Source organism: Ursus arctos, chromosome Y (genome assembly GCF_023065955.2).
Source record: "Ursus arctos isolate Adak ecotype North America chromosome Y, UrsArc2.0, whole genome shotgun sequence".
In the NCBI taxonomy this organism is placed as follows: domain Eukaryota; kingdom Metazoa; phylum Chordata; class Mammalia; order Carnivora; family Ursidae; genus Ursus; species Ursus arctos.
In genome coordinates this window covers 22,201,358-22,220,273 of record NC_079874.1, presented here as the reverse complement: position 1 = coordinate 22,220,273, position 18,916 = coordinate 22,201,358, and positions in this window count along the sequence as shown.

Below are 18,916 nucleotides of genomic sequence, written 5' to 3'. Positions count from 1 at the left end.
GTTGTGTATGTGTGTGCTATGGGGACCACATTTGTGAGATTGCTAGGGCAGGTACCAGTGTGGATGCCTCTGCCAGAGACCTTATGTGAGTGGTGTATGTGAGTGTTTGTGTGTGTGTGTGTGTGTGTGTATTTGTGTGAGGCCCTATGTGGATGCCTGTAAGAAGACCATAGGTGTTTGTGTGTGTTTGTTGTGTATGTGGGTGTTTGGGGGACCTCCTTTGTGAGTTTGCTATGGCATGCTAATTACGGATGCCTTTTCCAGGGACATGGTGTGTGTGATGTGTGTGTGAGTGTGTGTGTGTGTGTGTGTGTGTGTGTTTGTGTGAAGCCCATTGTGTATGCCTATAAGAAAAGGAGCATGAAGTTTGTGTGTCTTTTTTTGGACATGATGTTATGGGTACCACATTTGTGAGTTTGTCAGGGCATGTTCAAGTGTGGATGCTTCTGACTTCATCTTGTCTGAGTTCTCTATGTGTGTGGCCCAAATCGCAAGCTTGTAAAAAAAGATAGTGGGTGTTTGTGTGTGTGTGTGTTGTGTATGTGTGTGTTGTGGGGACCACCTTTGTGAGTTTTCTAAAGCAGAGCCAATTGTGGATGTCTCTGCCGTTGATATAGTGTGTGTGCTGTGTGTTTGACTGTGTGTCTGTGTGTGTGTGAGACTCACTGTGTATGCTTGTAAGATAAAGACCGTTGGTGTTTGTGTGTCTTTGTTGTGTACGTGTGTCTTTTGGGGACCATGTTTGTGAGTTTGCTATGGCGGTTCCAAGAGTGGATGATTCGGCCAGAACTTGTGTGAGTGCAGTATGTGTGAGTGTATGTGTGTATGTGTGTGTGAGGCCCTATGTATATGTGTGTAAGAAAAAGACCATGGGAGTTTGTGTGGTTTTTTTGTGTACGTGTGTGTTTGGGGGCCACCTCTTTGACTTCCTGGAGACAGTGCCAAGTGTGTATGTTTCTGTTGCAGACACAGTGTGTGTTCTCTGTGTCTGAGAGTATGTGTTGTGTGTGTTTATGTGAGGCTCATTTTGTATGCTTGTAAGAAAAAGACCATGTGTGTTTCTTCATATTTGTTGTGTATGGGTTTGTTGTGGGGACCACGTTTGTGAGTTTGCTTAAGTGTGTCCAAGTGTGAATTCCTCTGCCAGAAACCTAGTGTGAGCGCTGAATGTGTGAGTGTGTGTGTGTGTATTTGTGTGAGGCCCATTGTGTATGCCTATTAGTAAAGGAGTATGAAGTTTGTGTGTCACTGTTGTGTACTTGTGTGTTGTGTGGACGTTTGTGTGCTTTTTAGGGCGTGGTCATTTGTAGTTGCCTCTGCCGGGGATCTTGTGTGAGTTAGTGTGTGTGAGTGTGTGTGAATATGTATGTGTGTGAGGCCCTATGTGGATGCCTGTAAGAAAAAGACCGTGGGTTTTGTGTGTGTGTATGTTGTGTATGTGTGTGTTTGGGGGACCACCTTTGTGAGTTTAATAAGGCGGTGACAAGTGTGGATGCCTTTGTTGCAAACCTAGTGTGTGTGCTGTTTGAGTGTGTATGTGTGTTTGTGTGACGCTCATTGTGTATGCTTATAAGAAAAAGACCATGGTGTTTGTTTGTCTTTGTTGTTTATGTGTGTGCTGTTGGAACCACCTGTTTGACTTTGCTAAGGTGGTGCCAAGTGTGGATGCCTCTGCTGGAGACCTTGTGTGACTATTTTGTTTGTGTTTGTGTGTGTCTGTGTGAGGCCATGTGGATGCCTGTAAGAAAAAGACCATGGGGGTGTTTGTGTTTGTTTATTGTGTATGTGTGTGTTGTGGGGACCACCTATGTTTGCTATGGAGGTGCCAAATGTGGATGCCTCTGCCGGAGAACTAGTGTTAGTGCTATATTTGATATGTGTGTGTGTGTGTATGTGTGTGTCTGACCCTATATGGATGGCTGTAACTAAAAATCCTGGGTGTGTGTCTGCTTATTGTGTACTTTTGTGTTGTGGAGAACACGTTTGTGAGTGGAGAGGGCGATGCCAAGTGTGGATTACTCCATAGAAGTCTTATGTGTGTGTTAAGTTTCTGTGTGTGTGTGTGTGTGTGTGTGTGTGTGTGAGGCTCATTATGCATGCCTGTAAGAAAAAGACCACCGTTGTTTGTGTGTGTTTCTTGTTTTTGTATGTGTTGTGAGGACCTCACTTGTGAGTTTGTATGGCAGTGCGTAGTGCAGATGCCTCTGCCGGAGACCTAGTGTGAGGGCTGTGTGTGTGCGTGTGTCTGTGACCCTATGTGGATGTCTGTAAGAAAAAACTCTGTGTGTGTGTGTGTTTCTTGTGTAATTTGTGTTGTGCAGAACACATTTGTGAGATTGAGAGGTCGGTGCTTAGTAAGGATTCCTCACCTGGATGCATTGTGTGAGTGCTATGGTTCTGTGTGTGTGTGTGTGTGTGTGTGTGTGTGTTTGTGTGAGGCCCATTGTGTACTGTAAGATAAAGACCATGGGTATTTGTGTGTCCTTGTTTTGTATGTGTGTGTTGTGGGGACCATGTTTGTGAGTTGCTATGGCAGTTCCAAGACTGGATGCCTCTGCCAGAACATTGTGTGACTGCAGTGTGTGAGTGTTTGTGTGTGTGTATGTATGTCAGGCCCTATGTGGATGCCTGTAAGAAAAAGATCAAGGGAATTTTTATGTGTTTGTTGTGTGTGTGTGTGTGTTGTGGGGAACACTGTCGTGAGTTTGCTAGGGCGGTGCAATTGTGGATACCTCTGCTGTAGACCTTGTGTGGGTGCTCTGTTTGTGTGTGTGTATGGTGTGTATGTGAGGCACATTGTACATGCCTGTAAGAAAAAGACCACTGGTATTTGTGTGTGTTTGTTGTTTTTTGTGTGTTGTGGGGACCTCACTTGTGAGTTTGTATGATGTTGCGAAGTGTGGATGCCTCTGCCAGAGACCTAGAGTGAGCACTGTGTGTGTGAGTGTGAGTGTGTGTGTGTTTGTGTGTGACCCTATGTGGATGTCTTTAAGAAAAAACTCTGGGTGTGTGTATGTTTGTTGCATAATTTTGTGTTGTGCAGAACACATTTGTGAGATTGAGAGGTTGGAATTAAGTAAGGATTCCTCACATGGATGTCTTGTGTGAGTGCTATGTTTCTGTGTGTGTGTGTTTGTGTGTGTGTGTTTGTGTGAGGCTCATTGTATATCCTGTAAGATAAAGACCATGGGTGTTTGTGTGTCTTTGCTGAGTACGTGTGTATTGTGGGGACCATCTTTGTGTGTTTGCTAGGGCAGATCCAAGTGTGGATGCCTCTGGCAGTGATCTTGTGTGAGTGCTGTGTGTGTGAATGTGTGCGTGTGTGTGTGTGTGTGTGTGTGTGTGTGTGTGTCCCTAGTGGATGCCTATAAGAAAAAGAACGTGAGGGTTTGTTGTGTATGTGTGTGTTTGGGGGACCACCGTTGTGAGTTTGCTATGGTGGTGCCAATTGTGGATGCCTCTACCGGAGACCTAGTGTGAGTGCTCTGTCTGTGTGCATGTGTGTGTGGGGGGGCCCATTGTGCATGCCTGTAAGAGAAAGACCAAGGGTGTTTGTGTTGTTTGTTTTCTTTGTGTGTGTTCCGGTGACCACGTTTGTGAGTTTGCATGGCGGTGGTAGTGTGAATGCCTCTGCCACAATCCTAGTGTGAGTGCTGTGTGTGTGTGTGTGTGTGTGTGACCCTATATGGATGGCTGCAACTAAAAATCCTGGGTATGTGTCTGCTTGAGTGTACTTTTGTGTTGTGGAGAACACGTTTGTGAGTGGAAAGGGTGGTACCAAGTGTTGATTACTCCCCAGATGCCTTGTGTGTGTGTTAAGTTTCTGTGTGTGTGTGTGTGTGTGTGTGTGTTTGTTTGAGGCCCATTGTGCATGCCTGTATGAAAAAGACCACTGGTGTTTGTGCATGTTTGCTGTTTTTGTGTGTGTTGTGGGGACCTTGCTTGTGAGTTTGTATGCTGGTGCGTAGTGCAGATGCTGCTGCCGGAGACCTAGTGTGAGTGCTGTGTGAGTGTGTGTGTGTGTGTCTGTGACCCTATGTGGATGTCTGTAAGTAAAAACTCTGGGTGTGTGTGTGTTTGTTGTGTAATTTTGTGTTGTGCAGAACACATTTGTGAGATTGAGAGGTGGTGCTAAGTAAGGATTCCTCACCTGGATGCCTTGTGTGAGTGCTATGTTTCTGTGTGTGTGTGTGTGTGTGTGTGTGTGTGTGTGTGTTTGTGAGGCCCATTGTGTATCCTGTAAGATAAAGACCATGGGTTTTTGTGTGTCTTTTTTGTGTATGTGTGTGTTGTGGGGTCCTCCTTTGTGTTTGCTAGGGCAGATCCAAGTGTGGATGGCTCTGCCAGTGATCTTGTGTGAGTGCCTTGTGTGTGAATGTGTGTGTGTGTGTGTGTGTGTGTGTGAGGCCCTATGTGGATGCCTGTAAGAAAAAGACCGTGAATGTTTGTTGTGTATGTGTGTTTTTGGGGGACCACCTCTGTGAGTTTGCTATGGCAGTGCCAATTGTGGATGCCTCTACCGGAAACCTAGTGTGAGTGCTGTTTGTGTAAGTGTGTGTGTGTTTGTGTGAGGCCTACTGTGTATGCCTATGAGAAAAGGAGCATGAATTTTGCGTGTCTTTGTACGTGATTGTTGTGGGTACCATGTTTGTGAATTTGTCAGGGCATGTTCAAGTGTGGGTGCCTCTGCCGGACACCTTGTGTGAGTGCTGTGTGTGTGTGTGTGTGTGTGTGTGTGTGTGTGTCCCATTGTGCATGTCTGTAAGAAAAAGACCACTGGTGTTTGTGGGTGTTTGTTGTTTTTGTGTGTGTTGTGGGGTCCTCACTTGTGAGTTTGTACGGTGGTGTGTAGTGTGGATGCCTCTGCCAGAGACCTAGTGTGAGTGCTGTGTGTGTGAGTGTGAGTGTGTGTGTGTTTGTGTGTTTGTGTGTGACCCTATGTGAATGTCTAAGAAAAAACTCTGGGTGTGTGTGTGTTTGTTGCATAATTTTGTGTTGTGCAGAACACATTTGTGAGATTGAGAGGTCTGTGCTAAGTAAGGATTCCTCACCTGGATGCCCTATGTGAGTGCTATGTTTCTGTGTGTGTGTGTGTGTGTGTGTGTGTGTGTGTGTTAGGCCTATTTTGTATGCCTATAAGAAAAGGAGCATATAGTTTGTGTGTCTCTATTTGGACATGATTGTTGTGGGTACCATGTTTGTGAGTTTGTCAGGGCGTTATCAAGTGTGAATACCTCAGCCAGACACCTTGTGTGAATGCTCTGTGTGTGTGTGTGTGTCCCCTTGTGCATGCCTGTAAGAAAAAGATCATGGGTCTTTGTGTGTGTTTGTTGTGTATTTGTGTGTTGTGGGGACCCCCTTTGTGCGTTTGCCATGGCGTGCCAAGTGTGGATGTCTTGCTGTTCATATAGAGTGTGTGTTGTGTGTTTGACTGTGTGTGTGTGTGAGAGACTCATTGTGTATGCTTGTAAGATAAAGACCATGGGTGTTTGTGAGTCTTTGTTGTGTACGTGTGTGTCGTGGGGACCATGTTTGTGAGTTTGCTATGGCGGTTCTAAGAGGATGCTTCTGCCAGAACCTTGTGTGATGCTGTGTGTGTGAGTGTATGTGTGTATGTGTGTGTGTGAAGCCCTATGTATACGTATGTAAGAAAAAGTCCATGGGAGTTTGTGTGGTTTTGTTGCGTATGTGTGTGTTTGGGAGACCACATGTTTGACATCCCTGAGGCGTACTAAGTGTGGATGTTTCTGCTACAGACATAGGGTGTGTTTCTGTGTCTGTGTCTGTGTCTGTGTCTGTGTCTGTGTTGTGTGTGTTTATGTGAGGCTCATTTTGTATGCTTGTAAGAAAAAGACCATGTGTGTTTATTTGTATTTGTTGTGTATGGGTGTGTTGTGGGGACCACACTAGTGAGTTTGCTAGGGAGGGTCCATGTGTGAATGCCTCTGCCAGAGACCTTGTGTGAGTGCTGTGTGTGTGAATGTGTGTGTGTGTGTGTGTGTGTGTGAGGCCCTATATGGATGCCTGTAAGAAAAAGACCATGGGGGTTTGTGTGTGTTTGTTGTGTATGTGTGTGATGTGGTGTCCACCTTTTCGAATTCGCTATGGCAGGTTCAATTGTGGATGTCTTTGCTAGAAACCTAGTGTGAGTGCTGTGTGTGTGAGTGTGTGTGTGTGCATTTGTGTGAGGCCCATTGTATATGCCTATATGTAAAGGAGTATGAAGTTTGTGTGTCTTTGTTGTGTACTTGTGTGTTGTGTGGACCACATTTGTGTGTTTTTTAGGGTGTGTTCATTTCTGGTTGCCTCTGCAGGAGACCTTGTGTTAGTTAGTGTGTGTGAATATGTGTGTGTGTGTGTGTGTGTGTGTGTGTGAGGCCCTATGTGGATGCCTGTAAGAAAGAAACCATGGGTTTTGTTTGTGTGTGTTGTGTATGTGTGAGATGTGGGGTCACCTTTGTGAGTTTGCTAGGGCAGGACCAATTGTGGATGCCTCTGCCAGAAACCTAGTGTGAGTGCTGTGTGTGTGATTGTGTGTGTGTATTTGTGTGAGTGTGTGTGTGAGAGAGAGAGAGAGTGTGTGTGTGTGTGTGTGTGGCCCCATGTGGATGCCTGCAAGATAAGACCATGGGTGTTTGTGTGTGTTTGTTGTGTTTGTGTGTGTTGTGGGTACCTCATTTTTGAGTTTGCTATGGTGGTGCCTAGTGTAATGCCTCTGCTGCAGATCTAGTGTGAATGTTCTGTGTGAGTGTGTGTGTGTGTGTGTGTGTGTGGTCCTATGTTGATTCCATTAAGAAAAAGACCATGTTTTTTTCTGTGTGTCTGTGTGTATGTGTGTGCTGTGGGACCACATTTGGAGTTTGCTATGGTGGTGCCAATTGTGGATGCCTGTGTTGCAAACCTAGTGTGTGTGCTGTGTTTCTGATTGTGCATGTGTGTGTGTGTGTGTGTGTGTGTGTGTGTGAAGCTCATTGTGAATGCTTGTAAGAAAAAGACCATGTGTGTTTGTCTTTTTTGTTTATGTGTGGGCTTGGGCAACACCTGTTTCACTTTGCTATAGCAGTGCCAGGTGTGGATGCCTGCTAGAGACCTTGTGTCAGTGCTATATTTGTGTGTGTGTGTGTCTGTGTGTGAGTGAGGCCCATTGTGTCTGCCTGTATGAAAAGGACCATGGGTGTTTATCTGTGTTTGTTTGTATGTGTGTTTTTGGGGGACTACCTTTGTGAGTGTGCTAGGGCTGGTCCAATTGTTGATGCCTCTGCCAGAGACCTTGTGTGAGTGCTATGTTTGTGTGTGTGTGTAGTGTGTGTGTGATGCTCATTGTGCATACCTTTAAGAAAAATACCATCAATGTTTGTGTGTGTTGTGGAGTTCTTATTTGTGAGTTTATATGGTGGTGCGTGTTTGGATGCCTCTGGTGGAGACCTAGTCTGAGTGCTGTGTGTGAATGTGTGTGTGGGTGTTTGTGTGTGACCCTCTGTGGATGTTTGTAAGAAAAAACCATGTGTGTGTGTGTGTGTGTGTGTGTGTGTGTGTTGTTTAATTTTGTTTTTCGGGAACACGTTTGTGAGATTGAGAGTTCTGTGTCAAGTATGGATTTCTCACCCGGATGCCTTGTGTGAGTGCTATGTTTCTTTGTGTGTGCGTGTGTGTTTTTGAGTGTGTTTGTGAAGCTCATTGTGTATTCTTGTAAGAAAAAGACCATGGGTCTTTGTGTGTCTTTGTTGTGTATGTGTGTGCTGTGAGGACCACCTGTTTACTTTGCTAAGGTGGTGCCAAGTGTGGATGCCTCTGCTCGGGACCTTGTGCGAGTGCTATGTTTGTGTTTGTGTGTGTGTGTGTGAGGCCCATTGTACATGCATGTATCAAAAATACCATGGGTGTTTGTGTGTGTTTGTTGTGTGTGTGTGTGTGTTGCGGGGACCAGCTTTGTGAGTTTGCTATGAGGAGCCAATTGTGAATGCCTCTGCTGGGGACCTTGTGTGAGTGCTACGTTTGTGTGTGTGTGTGTGTGTGTGTGTGTGTGTCTGTGTCTGTGTGTGAGGCCCATTTTGTGTGCCTGTAAGAAGAAGACCATGGGTGTTTTTGTGTGTTTGTTGTGTATGTGTGTGTTGTGGGGACTACGTTGGTGAGTGTGCCAAGATGAGTCCAAAGTGGATGCCTCTGCCGGAGACCTAGTGTGAATGCTATGTTTTTGTGCGTGTGTAGTGTGTGTGAGGATCATTGTGCATGCCTTTAAGAAAAATACCATTGGTGTTTGTGTGTGTTGTGGGGTCTATGTTTGTGAATTTGTATGGCTGTGCATGTGTGGATGTCTCTTTCGGAGACGAAATGTGAATGCTGTGTGGGAGTGTGTGTGTGTGCCTTTGTGTGAGACCTTCTGTGGATGTTTGTAAGGAAAAACCCTGGGTGCATGTGTGTTTTTTGTTTAATTTTGTGTTTTTCGGAACACGTGTATGAGGATGCGAATTCTGTGCCAAGTATGGATTTCTCACCCGGATGCCTTGTGTTAGTGCTATGTTTCTCTGTGTGTGTGTGTGTGTGTGTGTGTGTGTGTGTGTGTTTGTGTGACCCATTGTGCATGCTTCTAAGAAAAAGACCACCGGTGTTTCTATGTGTTTGTTTTTTTGTGTGTTTGCTGTGGGATCCTCACTTGTGAGTTTGTATGGCGGTGCGAGTGCGGATGCCTCTGCCAGAGACCTAGTGTGAGTGCTGTGTGTGTGAGTGTGAGTGTGTGTGCGTGTGTATGTGACCCAATGTGGATGTCTGTAAGAAAAGACTTTGGGTTTGTGTGTGTTTGTTGTGTAATTTTGTATTGTGCAGAACACAGTTGTGGATTGAGAGGTCGGTGCTAAGTAAGGATTCCTCACCTGGATGCCTTGTGTGAATGCTATGTTTCTGTGTGTGTGTGTGTTTGTGTTTTTTGTGTGTGTGTTTGTGTGAGGCCCATTGTGTATCCTGTAAGATAAAGGCTATGGGTGTTTGTGTGTCTTTGTTGTGCACATGTGTGTTGTGGGGACCACATTTGTGAGTTTGCTAGGGCAAGTCCAAGTGTGGATGCCTCTGCCAGAGACTTTGTTTGAGTCCTGTGTGTGTGAGTGTGTGTTTGTATGTGTGTAAGGCCCCATGTGGATGCCTTTAAGCAAAAGACAATGGGTGTTTGTGTGTGTTTGTTGTGCAGTTCTGTGTTGTGAGGACATGTTTGTGTGTTTGCTAGGGCGGATCTAAGTGTGCATGCCCCAGCCAGTGACCTTGTGTGAATGCTGTGAGTGTGAGTGTGAGTGTGTGTGTGTGTGTGTGTGTGTGTGTGTGTGAGGCCCTATGTGGATGCCTGTAAGAAAAAGACCATGAGTTTTGTTTGTGTGTGTTTGTTGGTTATGTGTGTTTGGGGGACCACCTTTTTGAGTTTGCTATGGCAGTGCCAATAGTGGATGCCTCTACCGGAGACCTAGTGTGAGTGATGTGTGTGTGTGAGTGTGTGTGTGTGTTTGTGTGAGGCCTATTGTGTATGCCTACAAAAAAAGGAGCATGAAGTTTGTGTGTCTTTGTACGTGAATGTTCTGGGTACCATATTTGTGAGTTTGTCATTGCATGTTCAAGTGTGGATGCCTCTGCCAGACACCTTTGTGAGTGCTGTGTGTATGTGTGTGTGTGTGTGTGTGTGTGGCCCATTGTGCATGCCTGTAAGAAAAAGACCATGGGTGTTTGTGTGTGTTTGTTGTGTATGTGTGTGTTGTGGGGATCACCTTTGTGAGTTTGCTATGGTGGTGCCAATTGAGGATGTCTCTGCCATTGATATAGTGTTTGTGTTGTGTGTTTGACTGTGTATCTGTGTGTGTGAGACTCATTGTGTATGCTTGTAAGATAAAGACCGTGGGTCTTTGTGTGTCTTTGTTGTGTATGTGTGTTTGTGGGGACCACGTTGTCAGTTTGCAAGGGCGGGTCCAAGTATGGATGCCTCTGCTAGGGACGTTGTGTAAGTGCTGTGTGTGAGTGTGTGTGTGTGTGTGTGTGTGTTTGAGGCCAATTTTGCATGTGTGTTAGAAAAAGACCACGGGTGTTTGTGTGTGTTTGTTTTGTTCATGTCTTTTCTGGTGAGCACATTTGTGAGTTTGTATAGAGGAGCCATTGTGAATGCCTCTGCCGCAGACCTAGTGTGAGTGCTGTGTGGTGTGTGTGTGTTTGTGTGACAATATGTGGATACCTGTAACAGAAAACCCTGAGTGTTTGTGTGTTTGTTGTGTAATTTAGTGTTGTCGGGAACACGTTTGTGAGTGAGAGGGTGGTGCCAAGTGTGGATGACTTTCACGGATGCCTTGAGTGAGTGCTCTGTTAATGTGTCTGTGTGTGTGCTTTTGTATGTTTGAGTCCCATTGTTATGAATGTATGAAAAGGACCATGGGTGTTTGTGTGTGTTTGTTCTGTATGTGTGTGTTGTGGGGACCAAGTTTGTGAGTTTGCTATGGCAGTGCCAAGTGTGGATGCCTCTGCCATTGATATAGTTGTGTGTTGTGTGTTTGAGTGTGTGTGTGTTTGTGTGTGTGTGTGTGTGTGTGTATGAGGTGCATTGTGTATGCATGTAAGAAAAAGACCATGGGTGATTTTTGTATTTGTTGTCTATGTGTGTTGTGGGGACCACGTTTGTGAGTTTGATAGGGTGGGTCCAAGTGTGGATGCCTCTGCCAGAGCCTTGTGTGAGTGCTGTGTGTGTGAGTGTATGTGTGTATGTGTGTGTGAGACACTATGTGTATGCCTCTAGGAAAAATACAATGGGTGTTTGTGTGTTTTTGTTGTCTATGTGTGTGTTTGGGAGAAGACCTGTTTGAGTTTCCCGAAGCGGCTCCAAGTGTATATGTTTCTGCCACAGACATAAGGTATTTACTCTGTGTCTGAATGTGTGTTAAGTGAGGCTAATTGAGTAAGTCTAAGAGGAAGACATTGGTGTTTGTGTGTGTTTGTTGTGTATGTGTGTGTTTGGGAGAAGACCTTTTTGAGTTTCCCGAAGCGGGTCCAAGTGTATATGTTTCTGCCACAGACATAGGTATTTACTCTGTGTCTGAATGTGTGTTAAGTGAGGCTAATTGAATAAGTCTAAGAAGAAGACCATGGCTGTTTGTGTGTGTTTGTTGTGTATGTGTGTGTTTGGGGGACCACCACTGTGAGTTTGCTATGGCGGTGCCAATAGTGGATGCCTCTACCAGAGACCTAGTGTGACTGCTGTGTGTGTGTGTGTGTGTGTGTGTGTGTGTGTGTGTGAGTTTGTGTGAGGCCTATTGTGTATGCCTATAAGAAAAAGAGCATGAAGTTTGTGTGTCTTTGCTTGGACGTGATTGTTGTGGGTAACATGTTGTGAATTTGTAGGGCATGTTCAAGTGTGGATGCCTCTGCTGGACACCTTCAGTGAGTGCTCTGTGTGTGTGTGTGTGTGTGTGTGTGTGTGTTAGTGAGGGCCTATGTGCATGCCTTTAAGAAAAAAACCATTTGTGTGTGTGTGTGTTCTGGAGACCACCTGTTAGACTTTCCTAAGTCAGTGCCAAATGTGGATACTTCTGCCGGGGACCTGGGGTCAGTGGTGTGTGTGTGTGTGTTTGTGTGTATGTCCAATTGTGCATTCCTGTAAGAACAAAGGCCATTGGTGTTGTGTGTGTTTGTTGTCTTTGTTTGTGTTTTGGTGACCTTGTTTGTGAGTTTGCATGGTGGTGGTAGTTTGATGCCTCCACCACAAACCTAGTGTGAGTGCTGTGTGTGTGTGTGTGTGAGTGTGTGTGACCTGTATGGATGGCTGTAACTAAAAACCCTGGGTGTGTGTCTGCTTGTTGTGCACTTTTGTGTTGTCAAAACACGTTTCTGAGTTTGAGAGAATGGTGCAAAGTGTGGATTTCTCTCCTAGTTGCATTATGTGTGTATTAAGTTTCTGTGTGTGTGTGTGTGTGTGTGAGTGTGTGTGTTCTTCTGGGTGAGACCCATTGTTTATACCTATAAGAAAATGAGCATTAAGATTGTGCGTCTTTGTTGTGTATATGTGTGCTGTGGGGACCACATTTGTGAGTTTGCTCCAGCATGTCCAAGTGTAATGCCTCTGCCAGAGAGCCTGTGTGAGTGCTGTGTGTGTGAATGTGTGTGTGTGTGTGTGTGTGTGTGTGTGAGACCCTAAGTGGATGCGTGTAAGAAAAAGACCATGGGTTGTGCTTGTGTGTGTTTGTTGTGTATGTGTGTGATCTGGGGTCCAATTTTGTGAGTTTGCTAGTGCGGGTACAATTGTGGATGCCTCAGCCAAAACCTAGTGTGAGTCCTGAATAAGTGTCTGTGTGCATGTGTATTTGTGTGAGGCCAATTGTGTATGCCTATAAGTAAAGGAGTATGAAGTTTGTGTATCTTTGTTGTGTACTTGTGTGTTGTGTGGACCACATTTGTGAGTTTTTTAGGGCGTGGTCATTCGTGGATGCCTCTGCCAGAGACGTTGTGTGAGTTAGTGTGTGTGTGTGTGTGTGTGTGTGTGTGTGTGTGTGAGTCCCTGTGTGGATGCCTGCAAGAAAAAGACCACGGGTGTTTGTGTGCATTTGTTGTGTTTGTGTGTGTTGTGGGGACCTCATTTTTGAGTTTGCTGTGGCGGTGCCTAGTGTGATGCCTCTGCTGCAGAGCTAGTGTGAATGCTGTTTGTGAGTGTGTGCAGTCCTATGTGGATGCCTCTAAGAAAAAGACCATGGTTTTTGTGTGTGTCTGCTGTGTATGTGAGGGCTGTGGGTCACATTTGTGAGTTTGCTATGGCAGTGCCAATTGTGGATGCCTGTGTTGCAAACCTAGTGTGTGTGCTGTGTGTCTGTTTGTGTGTGTGTGTGAGGCTCAATGTGTATGCTTGTCAGAAAAAAGACCCTGAACGTTTGTTTGTTTGTTTGTTTTTGTTTATGTGTGGGCTGTGGGAACCACCTGTTTGACTTTGCTATAGCGGTGCCAAGTGTGGATTCCTCTGCCAGTGACCTTGTTTCAGTGGTATGTTTTGTGTGTGTGTGTGTCTGTGTGTGTGTGTGAGGCCTATTGTGGATACCTGTAAGAAAAAGACCTTGGATGTTTGTGTGTGTTTTTTGTGAATGTGTGTTTTGTGGGGACTCCCTTTGTGAGTGTGCTAGGGCTTGTCCAATTGTGGATGCCTCTGCAGAGACCTTGTGTGAGTGCTATGTTTGTGTGTGTGTGTAGTGTGTGTGTGTGTGATGCTCATTGTGCATGCCTGTAAGAAAAATACCATGGGTGTTTCTGTGTTTTGTGATTTCCTTGTTTGTGAGTGTGTATGGCGGTGTGTGTGTAGATGCCTCTGCCGGAGACCTTGTGAGTGCTGTGTGTGTCAGTGTCTTTGTATGTGTGTGTGTCTGGAATCCTCTGTGGATCTGTAAGAAAAAATCCTTTGTGTGTGCGTGGGTTTGTTGTGTAATTTTGTGTTGTAAATAACACGTTTGTGAGATCAGAGGGCAGTGCCACGTATGGATTATTCACCCGGATGCATTGTGTGAGTGCTATGTTACTGTGTGTGTGTGTGTGTGTGTGTGTGTGTGTGTCTTTGTGAAGCTCACTGTGTATGCTTATAAGAAAAGACAATGGGTCTTTGTTTGTCTTTGTTGTATATGTGTATGCTGTGAGGACCACCTGTTTGACTTTGCTAAGGTGATGTCAAGTTGGATGCCTCTGCTGGGGACTTTGTGTGAGTGCTATATTTGTGTGCTTGTGTGTGTCCCATTGTGCATGCCTGTAAGAACAAAGGCCATCGGTGTTTTGTATGTTAGTTGTGTTTGTGTGTATTCTGGTGACCATGTTTGTGATTTTGCATGGCAGTGGTCGTGTGGATGCCTCTGCCACAAACCTAGTGTGAGTGTAGTGCTGTGTGTGTGTGAGTGTTTGTGATCCTATATAGATGGATGTAATTAAACACCCTGGTGTGTGTCTGTTTGTAGTGATCTTTTGTGTTGTCAAGAACAAGTTTCTGAGTCTGAGGTGGTGGTGCAAAATGGATTACTCTCCCAGATGCCTTGTGTCTGTGTTAAGTTTCTGTGTGTGTGTGTGTGTGTGTGTGTGTGTGTTTCTGTGAGGTCCATAGTATATGGATGTAAGTAAAACGCCATGGGTGTTTGTGTGCCTTTGTTGTGTATGTGTGTGTTGTGGGGACCACCTGTTTGACTTTGCTGAGACAGTGCCAAGTGTGGATGCCTCTGCTGCAGACGAGTGTATGTGCTGTGTGTGTGAGTGTGTGTTTTTTTGGATGAGACCCATTGTTTATTCCTATAAGAATAGGAGCATGAAGTTGTGTGTCTTTGTTGTGTATATGTGTGCTGAGGGGTCCACATTTGTGAGTTTGCTCTAGCATGTCCAAGTGTGAATGCCTGAGCCACAGACCTTGTGTAAGTGCTGTTTGTGTGAATGTGTGTATGTGAGTGTGTTTGATGCCTAAGTTGATGCCTGTAAGTAAAAGACCATGGGTTTTGTTTGTGTGATTTGTTGTGTGTGTTGTGATGTGGGGTCCACCTTTGTGAGTTTGCTAGGGCAGGTACAATTGTGGATGCCTCGCCAGAAACTTAGTGTGATGCAGTGTATGTGTCTGGGTGCGTGTGTATTTGTGTGAGGACCACGGTGTATGCCTATAAGTAAAGGAGTATGAATATGTGTGTCTTTGTTGTGTACTTGTGTGTAGTGTGGACCAAATTTGTGAGTTTTTTAGGGTGTGGTTATTTGTAGTTGCATCCGCCAGAGACATTGAGTGCGTTAGTGTGTGTGTGTGTGTGTGTGTATGTGTGTGTGTGTGTGAGGCCCTATGTGGATGCCTGCAAGAAAAAGACCATCGGTGTTTGTGTGTGTTTGTTGTGTTTGTGTGTGTTGTGGGACCTCATTTTTGAGTTTTCTATGGCAGTGCCTAGTGTGATGCATGTGCTGCAGAGCTAGTGTGAATACTCTGTGTTAGTGTGTGCGGTCCTATGTGGATGCCTCTAAGAAAAAGACCATGGTTTTTGTGTGTGTCTGTTGTGTACGTGTGTGTTATGGGTCACATTTGTGTCTTTGCTATGGTGGTGCTAATTGTGGATGCTTGTTTGCAAACCTAGTGTGTGTGCTGTGTGTCTGTGTGTGTGTGTGAAACTGTATGTCTTGGCTTGTCAGAAAAAAGACGCTGAATGTTTGTTTGTTTGTTTTTGTTTATGTGTGGGCATGAGAACCACCTGTTTGACTTTGCTATAGCAGTGCCAAGTGTGGATTCCTCTGCTGGAGACCTTGTTTCAGTGGTATGTTTGTGTGTCTGTGTGTCTGTGTGTATGTGAGGCCCATTGTGGTTTCTTAGGGCGTGGTCATTGTGGTTGCCTCTGCCAGAGACCTTGTGTCAGTGGTGTGTTTGTGTGTGTGTGTGTCTGTGTGTGAGACCCATTGTGGATACTTGTAAGAAAATGTACTTGGGTGTTTGTGTGTGTTTTTTGTGTATGTGTGTTTTGTGGGGACTACCTTGTGAGTGTGCTACGGCTGGTCCAATTGTGGAAGCCTCTGCTGTAGACCTTGTGTGAGTACTATGTTTGTGTGTGTGTAGTGTGTGTGAGACTCATTGTGCATGCCTGTAAGAAAAATACCATGGGTGTTTGTGTGTGTTTTGAGTGCCTTGTTTGTGAATTTGTATGGCGGTGTGTGTGTTGAGGCCTCTGCCGGAGACCTAGTGTGAGTGCTGTGTGTGTGACTGTCTTTGGGTGTGTGTGCGTCTGTGATTCTATGTTAATGTCTGTAAGAAGAAACGCTTTGTGTGTGTGTGTGTTTGTTGTGTCATTTTGGGTTGTAGAGAACACGTTTGTCAGATTCCGAGGGAAGTGCCATGTAAGGATTATTCACCCGGATGCCTTGTGTGAGTGCTATGTTCCTGTGTGTGTGTGTGTGTGTGTGTGTGTGTGTGTGTGTTTGTAAAGCTCATTGTGTATGCTTATAAAAAAAGACCATGGGTCTTTATGTGTCTTGTTGCGTATGACTTTGCTGAGGACCACCTGTTTGACATTGCTAAGGCAGTGTAAAGTGTGGATGTCTCTGCTGGGGACCTTGTATGAGTGTTATGTTTGTGTGTATGTGTGTGTGTGTGTGTGTGTGTCCCATTGTGCATGCCTGTAAGAACAATGGCCATTGTTCTTTTGTATGTTTGTTGTGTTTGTGCGTGCTCTGGTATGTATGTTTGATATTTTGCATGGCAGTTTTAGTGTGGATGCCTATGCCACAAACCTAGCGTGAGTGCTGTGTGTGTGTGTGAGTGTGTGTGTGACCCTATATGGATGGCTCTAATTAAACACCCTTGTGTGTTTCTGCTTGTAGTATTCTTTTGTGTTGTCAATAGTATGTTTCCGATACTGAAAGGGCAGTGCAAAGTGTGAATTACTCTCTCAGATGCCTTCTGTCTGTGTAAGTTTGCTCTGTGTGTGTGTGTGTGTGTGTGTGTGTGTGTGTGTGTGTGTGTTTCTGAGAGGTCCATACTATATGGCTGCAAGTAAAACGCGATGGGTGTTTGTGTGCCTTTGTTGTGTATGTGTGTGTTGTGGGGACCGCCTGTTTGAATTGGGTGAGACAGTGCCAAGTGTGGATGCCTCTGCTGGAGACTAGTGTATGTGCTGTGTGTGTGAGTGTGTGTGTTGTGTTGGGTGAGGCCTTTTGTTTCTACCTTTATGAAAAGGAGCTAGACGTTTCTGTGTCTTTGTTGTGTATATGTGTGCTGAGGGGACCACATTTGTGAGTTTGTTCTGGCATGTCACAGTGTGAATGCCTCTGCCAGACAGCTTGTGTGAGTTTTGTGTGTGTGTGAATGTGTGTGTGTGTGATGCCCTAAGTGGATGCCTGTAAGAAAAAGACCATGGGTTGTGCTTGTGTGGGTTTGTTGTGTATGTGTGTGATGTGGCGTCCACCTTTGTGAGTTTGCTAGGGTGGGTACAATCGTGGATGCCTCTGCCGGAAACCTAGAGTGAGTGCTGTGTATATGTCTGTGTGCATGTGTATTTGGGTGAGGCCCATTGTGTATGCCTCTAAGTAAAGGATTTGAAGTGTGTGTGTCTTTGTTGTGTACTTGTGTGTTGTGTGGACCACATTTGTGAGGTTTTTAGGGCGTGGTCAATTTGTGGTTTCCTCCTCCAGAGACGTTGTGTGAGTTAGTGTGTGTGTGTGTGTGTGTGTGTGTGTGTGTGTGTGTGAGGCCCTATGTGGATGCCTGCCAGAAAAAGTCCATGGGTGTTTGTGTGCATTTGTTGTGTTTGTGTGTGTTGTGGGGACCTCATTTTTGCGTTTGAAATGGCGGTGCCTAGTGTGATGCCTCTGCTGCAGAACTAGTGTGAATGCTGTTTGTGAGTGTGTGCAGTCCTATGTGGACGCCTCTAAGAAAAAGACCATGGTTTTGTGTGTGTCTGCTGTGTATGTGAGGGCTGTGGGTCCCATTTGTGTGTTTGCTATGGCGGTGACAATTGTGGATACCTGTGTTGCAAAGCTAGTGTGTGTGCTGTGTGTCTGTTAGCGTGTGTGCGTGAAGCTCAATGTGGAGGCTTGTCAGAAAAAAGACGCTGAATGTTTGTTTCTTTGTTTGTTTGTTTTTGTTTATGTGTGGGCTGTGGGAACCACCTGTTTGACTTTGCTATCGCGGTGCCAAGGGTGGATTCCTCTGCCAGAGACCTTGTGTCAGTGGTGTGTTTGTGTGTGTGTGTCTGTGTGTGAGACCCATTGTGGATACTTGTAAGAAAAAGTGCTTGGGTGTTTGTGTGTGTTTTTTAGTATGTGTGTTTTGTGGGGACTACCTTGTGAGTGTGCTATGGTTGGTCCAATTGTGGATGCCTCTGCTGTAGACCTTGTGTGAGTACTATGTTTGTGTGTGGGTAGTGTGTGTGATGCTCATTGTGCATGCCTGTAAGAAAAATACCATGTGTGTTTGTGTGTGTTTGGAGTTCCTTGTTTGTGAATTTGTATGGGGGTGTGTGTGTTGAGGCCTCTGCTGGAGACCTAGTGTGAGTGCTGTGTGTGATTGTCTTTGGGTTGTGTGTGTCAGTGATTCCATGTTAATGTGTGTAAGAAGAAACCCTTTGTGTGTCCGTGTGTTTGTTGTGTCATTTTGGGTTGTAGAGAACACGTTTGTGAGATTCCGAGGGCAGTGCCACGTAATTATTAATCACCCGGATGCCTTGTGTGACTGCTATGTTACTGTGGTGTGTGTGTGTGTGTGTGTGTGGTTGTGTGTGTGTGTGTGTTTGTAAAGGTGATTGTGTATGCTTATCAAAAAAAGACCATGGGTCTTTGTGTGTCTTTGTTGTGTATGTGTGTGCTGGGAAGACCACCTGTTTGACTTTGCTTAGGCGGTGTCCAATGTGGATGACTCTGCTGGGGACTTTGTGTGAGTGCTATATTTGTGTGTGTGTGTGTGTATGTGTGTGTGTGTGTGTGTGTCCCATTATGCATGCCTGTAAGAACAAAGGGCATAGGTGTTTTGTATGTTAGTTGTGTGTGTGTGTGTTCTGGTGATCACGTTTGTGATTTTGTATGGCAGTGGTCGTGTGGACGCCTCTCCCACAAACCTAGTGTGAATGCTGTCTATGTGTGTGTGAGTGTGTGTGTGACCCTATATGGATGGCTGTAATTAAACACCCTGGTGTGTTTCTGCTTGTAGTATTCTTTTGTGTTGTCAAGAGTATGTTTCTGAGACTGAGAGGGCAGTGCAAAGTGTGAATTACTCTCTCAGATGCCTTGTGTCTGTGTAAGTTTGCTGTGTGAGTGTGTTTGTGTGTGTGTGTTTCCGTGAGGTCCATACTATATGGCTGTAAGGAAAACGCCATGGGTGTTTGTGTGCCTTTGTTGTGTATGTGTGGGTTGTGAGGACCGCCTGTTTGAATTGGGTGAGAGAGTGCCAAGTGCGGATGCCTCTGCTGGAGACTAGTGTATGTGC